General features: G+C 43.8%; 1 long non-coding RNA gene across 1 annotated transcript in view; it reads left to right on the forward strand.

Moving 5' to 3' along the window:
• LOC146395063 (uncharacterized) overlaps nucleotides 1–13631 on the forward strand; it is a 137574-nt gene extending 123943 nt beyond the window's left edge. Inside the window, exon 2 of the long non-coding RNA XR_014834137.1 lies at nucleotides 10357–13631. This is a non-coding gene — a long non-coding RNA (uncharacterized LOC146395063). The remainder of the gene's footprint in view (nucleotides 1–10356) is intronic.
• Nucleotides 13632–14018: the final 387 nt, after the last annotated feature.

The raw sequence follows: 14018 nt of genomic DNA on the forward strand, positions 1-14018 counted from the left end.
CTCTGGCGTAGGCCGGTGGCTACAGCTCCGATTCGACCCCTAGCCTGGGAACCTCCATGTGCCGTAGGAGTGGCTCAAGAAAAGGCAAAAAAAAAAAAAAAAAAAGACCAAAAAAAATTAAAGACACCGGGCAAGCAGTGGAAGGACCCTTGTGACTCTGTGACCATGGGGTCACCGTGCCTCCTTCTTTGACCCTTTGAACAACTCAGAGTGTGCCCAGATTGAGCCAGCTTCCAACACCTAGAGTGTGGGGAGTGGACGAACTCTCACCCCAGCCTGGGCCTTACGCGGGCCAGCACCCTCACTGGTCCCTGAGAACACGTTCTGTTCGTGCCTCACTCAGATTCCCTTCCAGAATATTCTCCACCCCTACAGCTATCCTCTCTGGCCAAAGTCTTTTGTGTGCTTCCCAAAACCACCTCCTCCAGCTCTTGCCCATCCTTCTCTCTTAGCCTCTGATGCATCTCTGGCAGGGGTGGTCTGGCTTGGCACTTAATATCCATGTGCTCTTTCAATTGTGTTCGTCTCCCTTAGAGATAACTTTGCGTCTCAGATTCATCATGGACACAATGATAATATAGGCAGAGTTGCTGTGAAGGTGAAACCGGACAGAGTACAGGCCTGGCGCATGGCGTACGCTCAGTACACTCAGTACTCGTTTGTGGCTCCTCCCTTCTTTCTAAGGGTCATGTTGCCTTTCTGCTGTGTCGTCTTCTACCCCTCGCATTGTGAGATAAAGTGTCTTTGTGTGCGTTGCTCAATGGCTCAGCACAAGGCAAGCCACTCTGCTGTATCTTACTTTATTGTAGGCAGATTATAGTTTTCCTTGATCTTTCAAAAAGGAGTGGTCCAAGGCTTGGATGAGGATGGCTGCGTCGGATGTGGGTTAGCCTAGAGAAGTGACAGACACCAAGCTACTCGTGACAAAACACCCCCAATTCTGACTCCCGGGATTCGAGGAACGTTAGCAATCAGCCGACACAAATTTCTCCTATTCCTGAGTATGTGACGGTCCCTAGGATAAACTGTGACACGGATCTGCCCAAACCATCACAGACACAATATTTACTATTTCGAGAAAGGAGCTTATGACAAGGAAGGGGTCCCGAGGAGATGCGGACACCTCCTGCTGACAAATCTTCAGGAGACCTGGAGCCGTGTCATTTTCTGAAGAGCTGTGGCCTGGCCATCCAGACCGTTGAGCTGCTAAGTAGCCCTGATTAGAAGCCCGGCCTGCTCCCTTCAGGTCCTGAAGGGACCTCCCAGCAGAACAGAGGTTCGGAGGAGGCCACCTCCCACAATATCCCCCGAGAGGTGAGCCCTGCCTCCCTGTGATGACACGAGGTAGAACCACCTCAACGAAGCAGGCCTTTTGCCGGCAACAGATCAGGGATTTTAATTCTCATGTCTTGTTCATTGTGTTTGGTTTAGTCTGTGGAACAGACTAAAATACAACGCGTGCGCATACATAAATGCTATAAAATCAGGGCAGACAGCTGGCGAATCATTAATTAACGGTGGTAATAGTCTTCAAATAGCACCCTGGGGAGGCCGCAGGCCGAGGAAGTTCCCTGGACCTGGTTTCAGTTTTGCCCGTGACCCGAACTCATCCTCATCAAAAAGAGGGGAGGTGGGGGGTGGGGGGGCAGGGAGCAAAGCCGCGGAGATGCCATGGTCGCACCTTCTACCCCCTCCCTCCTCAGCAGCCCCCCAGGGGACAAATAGCAAATGAGCCAGACCACCCCTCTGTCTACAGGGCCTTCCCCAACCCAGACAGACGCCAAATGAGCAGCCAGCACGTGAGGATGTGCCCAGCGCGGGATAATTGTGCCATAAATATAATTAAAGTCAGCAGGAAGACCATTATGGAGAAAACCAAACTTAGAAAAAAATTAGCACGAGTGAAGAAAATATCATACATTCTTTTTTATTTCACTCTAATTTTGTTTACATGATTCATACAGTTTCCAAGAGGATCCCTGGAGAACATTAGGCCGGCACCACATGCATAAACATTCGTATATAACATGTAAATTAGAAACAATCTCAGGATTTATATAGAAATTACAGCCACTTCTAGCAAATTAATTCAATGACAGGAAAAGGGTTACTGTCTCTCTTCAAATCAAGAGGGGGAAATATTGGGCAAAGCAGATTTATTTATTCAAGAGGCTTGTTCCTTGCCAGAAGCTGATGTCCCCTTGGCCTGGAGATTTCCATTTTTTTTATTGGCTGTGTATTGGTGATTACATTTGCTTTGAATACAGGAGCAGTCAGTGAGGACCATAGTGGGTGGTTTTAAGTTATAGCTTTGCTAATACAGTCATAAAGTCGATTAGGCTGGAAGAGTTTGCTGGAGGGAAATGATGGAAGAAGGCAAGTGGCTCGAGTTAAAATATTCAAGCATGTCGAATCTCAGAGCGGCACGGTCCTGTGAGTGCAAAGTGACGATTTTATAGATGCAGAAACTGAGGGAAGCGTCTGCCAAGCAGACAAAGGAGATGATTTCCCAAGTTGGACCAGAAACCAGGTCTTCTGTGCTGTAGCTGGAGGCCCTAAACCCTCCCTCACGTCACCCCTCGACTGTATTTGATTAGAAAGGACCAGTGACTGTTGAGTATACTTTCTTCTTTTAAAAAATGTTATTTTTTTGGGGGGGGGTTCTTTTTAGGGCTGCACCTGTGGCCTATGGACGTTCCCAGGCTAGGGGTCTAATGAGAGCTGTCTATACCACAGCCACAGCAACAACTCAGCATCCGAACCACATCTGCAACCTACACCACAGGTCATGGCACTGCAGGATCCTTAACCCACTGAGTAAGGCCAGCGATGGAACCTGCATCTTCACGGATACTAGTCAGATTCATTTCCACTGAGCCACGATGGGAACTCCTCTGAGTACATTTTCTTGTAGGGTATTGTACCCATGTCTTTGGCTAGTGCGTTTGCCATTGGCTAGATGGTTGGTCAAAACGGCCCCAAATTTCACGTCCCCTGTATCTATGTCTTTCTCAGTAGGACTTTATAGTCCTTGAGTCTGGGCTTGGCTTGTGACCTGCTTTGGCCAGCGGAACACAATGTTCCAGTTCTGAGCCCAGAGCCCAAGGAGTTGTGTCTGCCTCCGCCGTTCTTTCCCCAGACTCGCAATGGGAATGTGCCAGGGTCATCTGCTAGAGGGACAAAAGAGACACAGGGGTATAAGCTTGCTAAATGTAGCAAATATTTGGGTCATGCTTATTTGTAAAAAAAAAATTTTTTTGTTTATACGAAATTCTGGTGGAACTTAGTGTCCTATATTTTATAGGTCAGCTCATCTGAGGAGATCCCAGATGGCTGTATCCTGTATTAGTCTCTTCTGTGTATATGAGGGACCAGCCAGGATCAGCACAGCTGTCTGCCCAGCCCGTGGCTGATGGCAGGTGCATTAGTGAGCCCAACCCAAATCAGCAGAACTGATATGTTTATCACCAATAAATATTTATTTTTGCTTTAGATTCATGAGCAAAAATAAATGTTTATTTGTGGGTGACCCTGAAGTTCAGTTGTTGTTTATTATGCAGTGTGATTGTGGCAGAAGCCAACTACGTAGGCACTATCAGTAAAAAAAAGAAAAAAGTTCTAGGAAAAGGAGTCTAATTTGGGCTTCAGATGAGGATGGTTTAATTGTTGTGATGCCCTGTGTACCAGCAGAAACAACAAGAAAAAATGTCTTGACATACATTCTAAGGCTAGAGACTCAATACATAAAGACACATGAATGGAATGTGTGTCTTACGCATATTTCTGCCTTTAGGGGATCTTGCCATTGTTCTCGTGGTTTGTTTTAAATGACTCACTTTGCGGTTGTGTCTTTGTCACAGAAGAACATGCCAGCGTGAGGCAATGTGACTTTTCTGGCTTCCCTGGACCTTTGTATATTCTCTCTGGATTAGTGCTTGTTTGTGCTATTGCTTTTCTGCCTTCATGCGTCTGTCTCCTTTCCTGTCCTTCAGGGAGGCAGGTGATTTAAGAGAAGGTTCGGTGTGGAGCCGCATAATTGTGCCTGATGGTTACATTTTTCAAAGGTCAGCTTCGCTTATCAGAGGCCCCACACGATAAATCTTGTCCCTGTGTAACATTTTGTACTTTTTGAAGTCCTTTCCTATTCGCTGCAATTGGGGCAGGTATGGGGAACTCTCTTTTGCAGATAAGGCAATGGAGGATCAGAGACTTCAAGTGACTTTCCCAAGGTCACACAGGCTACTTAGAGGCAAAATTAAAACCAGAAGCCGGATTCTTGTCCCCTAACCCTGGATTCTTTCTGGTATGCTCCGCTGTTTTCCCTCCTCCTGGGGCATTGGACAATTGATGCCAGAGGCAGGTGTTCAGTGGGCACTTGAATTATGCTTCTGTCTAGAACTGACTCAAGTGGAAACAGGTTGTTCTTAAAGAGGCGTTTAGAAATAAATCCCCAGACCTCCACCCACGCCAGGCTGGATGCAGATGACGGACGACTGTATACCTGCTTTCACCTTGGAATAACCAGTCTCAGCCTCCGGAACAGAGTTCTCCATTGTGGATTAATCGTGCCGTATCTCTGTTTTAAAATCATGTTATGGTCCTTGAAGGGTCTGTTTTAAGACGCAGTGTTGTGTAAGGAGGCATATGGTCCACTTAAAACAGGGTTGCTCACGGGTTGTTGGTTTTAGAAGAACACATGGATGCAGACGAAGGAAAAAAATACCAGGGTGTTACCCCGAGGAAACTTCTTTTTCTCCAAATCTATAAAGTAAAGGCATGAGCCACCCACACCAGGGGCGTACGTGCTTTGATTCCTTGCTTCATCTAGATTCTGAAAGATCGGCGATGTTATTAGTCTTAGGGGGATCAACTATCCTGATCTGCCCTGGACTGAAGTGCTTCTTGGGCTGTGGGACCTTCACTGCGAACAGATGGTCTGTCACCCTCTCTGGTCCTCTGCCCAGCCCTTTGAGATGAGCTGGTGGATACCCCCTCCTCCTCCACAAGAGGCACCAACTCACATCTCCCACCCAAGTGATCCTACACACAAGAATCATTGCACAGAGGAAACACAAAATACCTGTCTGTTGGAAGAATGACTTTCCCTGGCTCTCACAACAGGTGTGAGGAAGCAAGGCTGGCTTGGGAATTAGGAGACTGACTCTGCTACTCCCTGGATGTGTTCATTTTTTCCAAGTCATTCATTTATTGCTCCATGGTTTTCTCATTTGTAATGAGGGGCAGGGATTAAGGTCCCTTCTCTGTTATATATTCTAGGGTTTCGTTGTGTAGGAACCAATGAAGCGATTCCACCCTAGCCCAACTCCTTTCCTCCTGATGCCCCAGGAGCCTTTACCAAGCCCTTTTGGGGGCCTTTCAGCTCAGTCGCAAAGATGAAGCTCATGTCAGGGTCAGACAGGGAGCAGAGTCTCAAAGCCCTTGCTTAGGAGTCAACTCTGTAGATCGATGTTGTCTCATAAAGTTTTCTCTGATGACAGACATGTTCTATATCTTCTCCAGTAGTAGAGCCACTCGCCACGCGTGACTATGGAAATGTAATTAAGATAAAAGGAAACTGAAAATTTAGTTCCCGAGTCTCAATAACCACATTCCAAGTGCTCCACAGCCACGTGTGGCTAATGGCTACCATGTTGGACAGTGTTTCTATAGGACATTTCCATCATTGCAAAGAGCTCTGTAGGATAGCACAGCTTTAGAGGCTCATCTTGAGCAATTTCTCAGTCACCTGAGAGGTAGCCAAGGGTAGGAAAACGAGGAAGAGAGGAAACAGGAAAGGTAATTGCTTCTCTTGTCAGTAAACTTTATCTGTGGGTTTGGGATCAGGGGAGTGATGTAGCCAGCTCAGTGGAGACAGAGCGCCTTTAGTCTTGTATTTGGCAAATGATCTTTTAAAAGTTAATTAAAAGGAGATGGCAGTGTGTCCTTCACTGACACCAAAGCAAAAGGACATGGTAACTTTTTTTCACAAATACCCTTTAGTCAACTATAGAAAGCACCAGGAAATAAAAGAGCCAAATGTAAAACTTGTGGAAAACTCTTTCTTTTTGCAAAGGTCATGATTGAAGATTTTTCCAAGCATCTTCAAAGATGACAAAAACACATGGATAGGAGTTCCTCTTGTGGCTCGGTGGTAAAGAACCTGACTAGAATCCATGAGGTCATGGGTTCAATCCCTGGCCTCACTCAGTGCGTTAAGGATCTGGTGTTGCCATGAGCTGTGGTGTAGGTTGCAGATGTGGCTCGGATCTGGCGTTGCTGTGGCTCTGGTGTAGGCTGGCAGCTATAGCTCCCATTCGACCCCTAGCCTGGGAACGTCCATATGCCTTGAGCATGGCCCTAAAAAGGCAAAAACAAAAACAAATAAACCAACAAAAGAACACAGATACTGTTTATCATTGCGATTAGGTGAAAATCTACCACATGTGCTAAGTTTTGTTCATTCGAAACCTCTGAATGCAGTTCTCTTAGGTGTTTTGAAACAGTATTGGGGAGCTCCTGTTGTAGTGCAGCAGAAATGAATCTGACTAGGAACCATGAGGTTGTGGGTTCGATCCCTGGCCTCGCTCAGTGAGTTAAGGGTCCAGTGTTGTCGTGAGCTGTGGAGGAAGTCGAAGACACGGCTTAGATCCCACATTGCTGTGGCTGTGGCGTAGGCCATCGGCTATAGCTCCAATTCAACCACTAGCCTGGGAACTTCCATTTGCCACAGGTGTGGCCCTAAAAAGCAAAAAAAAAAAACCCAAAAAACAAAAAACAACTCCCCCCCCAAAAAAAAAGTGTTGGGAAAGAGATAACATTTTCTGTATTTGTGTTGGTATGGTAGACTGCCAACAAGTTAATAACAAGAAAAAAAGAGATTAGGTAAAAATCAAACTGTGTGGTTAATTGTTCGAGTCTTGAATGCCTTTACTGTGCTTGGTTAGGATGTAAATAAAGAATGCTTTGTGGAATTAGAACCCTAATGATGATGTTGGCAACGAAGAACTGGAACTTCAGGAGCAGACTCTTACTTCCAACTATGTATGTCACCGCGAGCTGTGTGACGTTCAGCAAGTGACTTACCCTCTCTGGGCTTCAGTTTTCATCTTTAGTTGGAGAGGGATGGTGCCCGACTGGCTCCCTGGTATCTTTCTTGGATCACTTTTGCGAGCATGTTCCTGACTTGTGCCGTAGACACTAGAGCTTCCATCTGTTATCACTGCCATAAACATTGTGTCTCATGAGCAGAGGCCCCAGCAATCTCTATAGGTGAGAAAAGAGACTCCACTGTACTTCCAAGTGTGGGGTTACACGAATGAGAATGACTGGGAGCTGGTTCACGCCCTGGGACAGGTTCTCTCCTTTCTCTGAACCTCCGTTCCCCCATCCGAAGAGTGAGGAAAATAACAAGGATGCAGGCAGGCTGGTTCAGAGAGATAATGAAGCTCAGGCCTCAGGACCCTCGTCTGCACGGGCCCCTTTCAAGACCTTGTGCTTCACTTTAATTTTTCTTTTTTTTTTTTTTAATTTCCTGACCTTTTCCTCAAAGAGGGGCCCCCAGATTCTATGAGCTTCAGATCCTATAAAACCTGGTTGGCAGTATTTTAAAAAGAGATAGCACCTGGGTAGGCTTCTCTCTCTGAAAAAAGATCACCTGGGAGTTCCCGTTGTGGCTCAGTGGTAATGAACCTGACTAGTATCCATGAGGACGCAGGTTCCCTCCCTGGCCTCGCTCAGCAGGTTAAGGATCTGGTGTTGCTGTGAGCTGTGGTGTAGTTTGCAGATGTGGCTCAGATCTGATGTTACTGTGGCTGTGGCATAGGCTGGCAGCTGCAGCTCTGATTTGACCCCTAGCTTGGGAACTTTCATATGCTGCGGGTGCAGCGCTGAAAAGACAAATTTAAAAAGTAAAAAATAGAGAGAGACCACCCATCCACTAGGATCTTGTGAAGCCAGCAGCTCTGCAGCTTTTCCATTTCTTCCAGATGCATCCTCTCTCACATCCCAGCACACCTGCGGGCCATGCTGGTTTGCACCTCTGGATGCCACAGGAGAGGTGGCACCTCCTCAGTCACGAGCACCCCTGGGCACCAGTGCGTCCTCTTAGAGCCCACATGGTTTTGGAATCTGAAAGCCAAAAAGCACTGCCTGGGACCCCTTATACCCACCCCCACCCACCCTCCCACCCCCTCCGGCCCCCACCCTTCCCCTTCCTCCACCTCGCACACAGCTGTTCCTTCCTCTCTTTCCCTTAAGTTCCTCCCGAATAAGGATCCCACAATCTCTTTGTAAAATCTGGTCTCATATGATGTTGAAAATTCTTAGGAACACCCTCCTTCGGGTTAACCCTAATTTCTAGTTTAGTTATGATTATGCCTTTAACTTGCTTTTTCGTTGTTTGATGCAGGTTGCAGAGCACTTCCCTACTCATTTGCTGCTGCCTTAGCCTCCTCCTTTTAGGAAGAAATACCTGAGGTTCAGGTGGTACCAGACCTGCCCAGCACAGTAGACAGTGGGCTCAGGACCCCGAGAGGACGGTTCTCCTCGCTCATTGTCGCCAGAGGGGGTGCTAAGCCTCCCGGGGTGTTACACTATTTGCAGGAGAGTCAAAGCTGAGGAGCAGCTTGCCTGACTCTCGGGGGCCTGTCTCCACTCAGGTCCGCTGTCAGCTGCCACCGGCTCCGTCATTAGAAACTAACTTCTTGGCCACTTCGAATTCTGTTTCTGCCCTTGGTGATGATCCCGGCTTCTCACAGATGCTTAGGGAGGTACTTATGCTGCAGCTCTTCACCGACACGACCCCCCCCCTACTATTAAAGAATGAAGTCATAGCCCACTCTTTCTGCATTCATTCATTAGGAAATGATTTATTGGGTGCCTGCTATAGGCATGGCACTAATCCTACATGAAAAGAAGAAGGGGAAGGAGGAGGAGGAGAAACAACAAATAAAGAAAAAAAGAAAGCATTTAAAGAGGTCTAAATATGGCAAGTGACATCAGCAAGATGGTAGAATAGGAAGCCCCTTGTCATTCCCCCATGGGGCACTGACTTAATCCCAATATATGGACCACATTACCTTTCTGAAAACTCCTGAAGAGGCTTAGATATCCTATATTTTTAGGCAAATAGAGTGTCTAGCTATATAGTCAAATGAGCTACCTATCACTTGTAAACTTAGGGGAAAAAATCCTTTGATTGCTTCCTGAATGTCAGGCACTAAGAGCTTTATGAATATTGGTGTAATTTTCACCCCAATCCCATGAGGCTGTGGATAAAGTACATTAGTACTCTGTGCTGATAAAAGAAAAAGAGACAGAAAATTTACAAAACTGGTCCAGGGTCATACAGGTGGCGAGTGGCCGGGCCAGCAAAGCAGCCTAGCTACACTCCAGACTGTGTTTGAAACTGAAGTTGGCACAATCTGGGCACGTATGTGGATTGTTCAGATGAACAGATGCTCACGTTATGCTGCTCTTAGGGGATCTGCCTTTCAAAAACAAAGATGTGGGCTTCAAAGGAGTAATTGAATTCACCCGGTCTTCACTCTTGATTTAATAAACAGAAGATGGAAGGAAGGAACTGGTTTAAGTTTGGGGTCTCCATCTTTGATCCTAACTCTTGATGAATTTTACCAGAAGAACAGAACAGAATGACCAATCAAAGAGGGCAACAGGCAATGATAGGGAGAGCTCTTTAAGAATAAATATTTCTCACAGACAGTCTTCCAGGTCTAGAATTGCATTATATTTGCATGTGGAAGTAGGAACTTCTTTCCTACCCCAGGCACTTGGATATTAGTAATCCATACATTTTGACACACTCATAAACATTTAAATAGACACAGGTGGAGAGATAGTCATAGCTCCTAGACTTTTCTGTAGTTCAGAAAGAAATGGAAGTTCAGAAAATATTTAAAGCATAAAATTGAGAAAATTAGAAAAATCTGGATGGCTTAAATTGAGGAGGAAAGACTACTTTGCTCATATTAATTAGAAAGATAATAAGTATCTCCCTTCTTCTGTGCTATGAAGGAAGACCCCACAAAGGATGCATGTGCAAAGATTTAGTTTGCTTGTGGACAATATGGCATCAGCTCTGATGCCAGAACCTAGAAATTCTATAGGACTTTTTTTTTCCCCTCAAAAGACCTGATGCTTTTGTAAAAGAGATTGCAAAAAGAAAAGCCAGACGTTTCTAAAAGATCAAATGTTTGTCAGCACCTCTAATGAAGCAATAATAATTAATTTCCCAGTGCAGTAAAACCATATAATTAGAAAGCGTTGGGTGTTCTCCAACATGGGATGAGCAAATGGAAAACATTTCTTCTTTCTTCTTTTTTTTTTTTTTTTTTCCAGGCTCTTCCTTAATGTTTTTGGAGTTGGTGTGAAATACATAGAGGAAGTGAGCCCATCTGTTTCTGATACTTCCAGGCTTGATGTATAAGAATGTTTTGTAGCTGTTATTTGATGTCTAAGTATGCCTCTAAAGTATTTTCCATAAGCCTGAAGGCTGTGCCTTTACTGATAGGAAGTTTGTTTTCACGGCATTTTCGCATCACTTTGACAGTCTAAAACCAGAAAGGAGTAACTGGTCAATTTCTAAGTGCCATCGAGTTTCAGTTCAGGATTGGTGATTTATACACTGGGAGAAAATTCGAGGAGAAACGAAAACGAATGGAGTTACAGACTATGCTTCTTATTTATATAGCTCTTCCTCGGCTCCTCTTCTTAATCGACACTGCCGCCCCCGTTACCCCCCACCCCCGACGCCCCACCTTTATGGTAGTTAAGAGGGACCCCACGGGGGAGGCAGATGATGGAGGATCTTACAATGGGGGGGAGGAAGTTGGAGACTCATCTTTGCGTAAGGGTCAGGAGGAAGGGGAATGAGGTGGCTCTGTGATGATACAGCTGTATCCTGTGCCGTCCTCAGGGCTCGTCTGCCTCCAAAGGCTTTGCAGGCTTCGCGTCGGAATGGGGGTGGGTGAAGGGAGCCCCGGAAGGCGACCTTTGCTCAGGCCATCGCCTATAGACCTGCAAGAATCTCAGCGTGCTAAGCCCTCTTCCCCAGAGCTCTCCAACTGCAGCATCTGCTGCACTAAGAAGATAACAGAGGCACCCCTTTCATTCCGGTAGAAGCCCACGCTCCCGGGGTTCCCTCTGCCACCCCCGAAACTAGGGAAAAGAGAGTCAAAGGCTAAATTCCTTTCTGTCATTCCTGCTTTCCGAACACTGCTGATACTTACTGAGGGAATTCTTTTCTACTTCGTTCTAACGTTGCACATTAAAACAGAAAAACATCCAGGCTTGGGATTCATTTTCTACGCATCTTTTGGGCATCTCCTAAGATAATGCTGGATGGTGCCAACTCGGATAGACAACTGCACGCTAGGACTGTTGGGGGTTTGATTCTGAATGAGGAACGGCTCCAATGGACAGTTAAGCATCCTTCTCTTCCCCTCTCTCTGTGGTCCGAATAAACTGTGGGCTGACTTGGCACTAAGAAGGGATCACTGATTTTTCCTTTAAACTCTAAGCAGCCTTCTCCAGTCTTGGAAAGGAAATAAGGAAGTCATTACCTTCTTTAACTTAGCTTTTATTTTCCTGTTACCTAATTACGATGCTTTTAATCTCTCTCTTTCTCTCCTCCCCCTCCCTCTCTTAAATGATGTGTAATCATCACTAAGAGTACACTTTCAATGAATATTTAAGACTATATAGTGGTGCGATATATTTTCTACACATATGCATATGCTTCAAACGGGATTAAAAAGCTACACACCAAACTGAGAAGGAGGAAGCTGGTCTATGGGAATTTTAGCCTTTTAAAATTTTTAATATTTTTATTTTTCAAAACAAGAAGAGCTCATTTATGGGTCACTCTTAAAATTAAAAAAAAAATCTGAAGTCTAAAACACACACACACCCACATACCCCTTTAAAAAGAGGAAGAAAAGGAAAAAAGAGAAAAAGAAAAAATGAAAAATGACCAAAAAGCTTTGAAAATATGCCATGTCTCTCATAGGAATTTACCCTGCAAAAATAGTCACAGCTGCTGACAAGGATGTAGTGTCATGGGGGCTGCAGCTCTCTATATGAGGCCAGAAAATTCGACACAACTTAAATGGGTCATGATGTGGAATGTGTTGCATAAACCCAGTTGTGATCATTGAAAGTAGACCTGTCAGCTAATCCAAATAATGTACAAAAATCCTAGACCATGAAAAGATTTCCATTATCTATTAAGTGTAATAAAAAACTCAACAGTTTATAGAATAGCATTGCAATGTTTAATTTTTTGAAATGAAAAAATATACACAAAAAAGAACATTTCAAGGATACTTACAGTGGTTTTTCTATGGTCTGGGGTGAACTTTGCTTGCCTCTGTGCTTTTACAATTTTCTACAATACATATGTGTTATGATACACAAGCACACACAATAGTAATTTTCAATCACGGATGACTTTAAAATCGGGACAAGTAGACCCCAGGTGTATTAAGTCAACTGCCAGATTCACACTTTAATTTGGTCCTCAAGATACTATTCATGTGCTTTGAATATCCCTTCAAATATTCTTATGGATAAAAATGACATCTTGCATGTGTTGCAGAAGATAAACTAAAAAGAGAGGGAAAAGACTGTAGTGATGAAACACATTTATTTTTCCAGGAATTTTCCTCTAAAAAATATGTAGCATTACCACCTCTAAAAGCTACCATACTATTTCACAAATTTAAAAAAGAAATATAATTTTGCCTGACATTCTGTTCACCATCAAGAGAATGTGAAAATAACCCCTTAACCAAGAAGTTGATCTATCAGGGATTCTAGAGTCATTTTACAATCAAGTTTAAATAAATAAGATTGCTTAGTTTTGGGGAGCTGAATATTACTTTGAAAGCTCACTGACCTCCTCTATCTATATATGAAGGGAGAAAATTGAGGCAATTTTCAACTGAACCCAAGCTAAATAGGAAAAAAAGATTGTTCATTTTACATTTTGGAAATAGACTATGTATCTCTTTCTCTCTTCAGATACATTTTGTCTTTGCATAGAAAGCTGGTATCCTGGCACTATTTTTTTTTAATTCTATATATTGCATTTTTATAGCAAATGAAATTTATAGCTGCTTCGCTACTTTTTAGAAACAGCCATAGAATATAGGATCCTTACATAGGGTAACTATTAGCAAAGCCACTCATTTTTTCAAGAGTCTGTTTTCATTACTTAATTATGGCACTGTGAGCACAAAACACTTCTTGTTCAAATTTTCACATGCACACCCACACCCACACCCACACCTATCTTCAATGGTGAATTCATGCTGTTAAAGTATTTTTGAAAACATTCATGATGAAAGAAACCTGAAACAAACTAAACAAACACCCCTACCAGGCTCTTAATTTCCTTTCTTGTGGATGGTGTTTACCCACAAAGGCAAAAGCTGTCTTTTAAAATGTATATGAAGCAAGCAGCTTCCAGCTGTGAGCATGTAATTGGTCAATCAGTTCTTATTTAGAGATTTTTAAATGCTGCTGTATATTCATATTCAATTCTTGGATTCTTGCATTCATTAAAAAAAAAAAAAAAAAAGAGTGGCCTTAACTGTGGCTCTTCTTGAAGCAAATCAGTTTCCAAGTTTTTTTCCTCATAAAACCACCCTGGAAAATGAATGAGATTATTCACTTCATGTCCTTCATAAACTTAAGTAAAATAAAATAGCACAAAGTACAGATTTAGACTTTCTCGCAGTTTGTGATTTATTTATATATTTGGAAAAAGGTTCAAATCCATCAGTAGAATGTGTCTTTGAATATTCTAGAGTTGGACATTATTATAAGTTAAAGGGGACCAAGATGTAAAAATGATTTCTCTCCACAACTCTCTGCCACAACAGGGAAAAAATTTGGCTTAGAAATTTACAGGGTATGTGATGTATTTAAAGACTGTGTTGCTACGAGTTTATGATTTAATGATAAACAGGTTTATTTGCTTTGTTACTGGAACTCCTAAC

The sequence above is a fragment of the Sus scrofa genome, chromosome 18, assembly GCF_054392235.1.
Source record: "Sus scrofa isolate SSC_HxYL_T2T_F1_AM1 chromosome 18, Sscrofa_HxYL_maternal_Yorkshire_Landrace_v2.0, whole genome shotgun sequence".
Lineage (NCBI taxonomy): Eukaryota > Metazoa > Chordata > Mammalia > Artiodactyla > Suidae > Sus > Sus scrofa.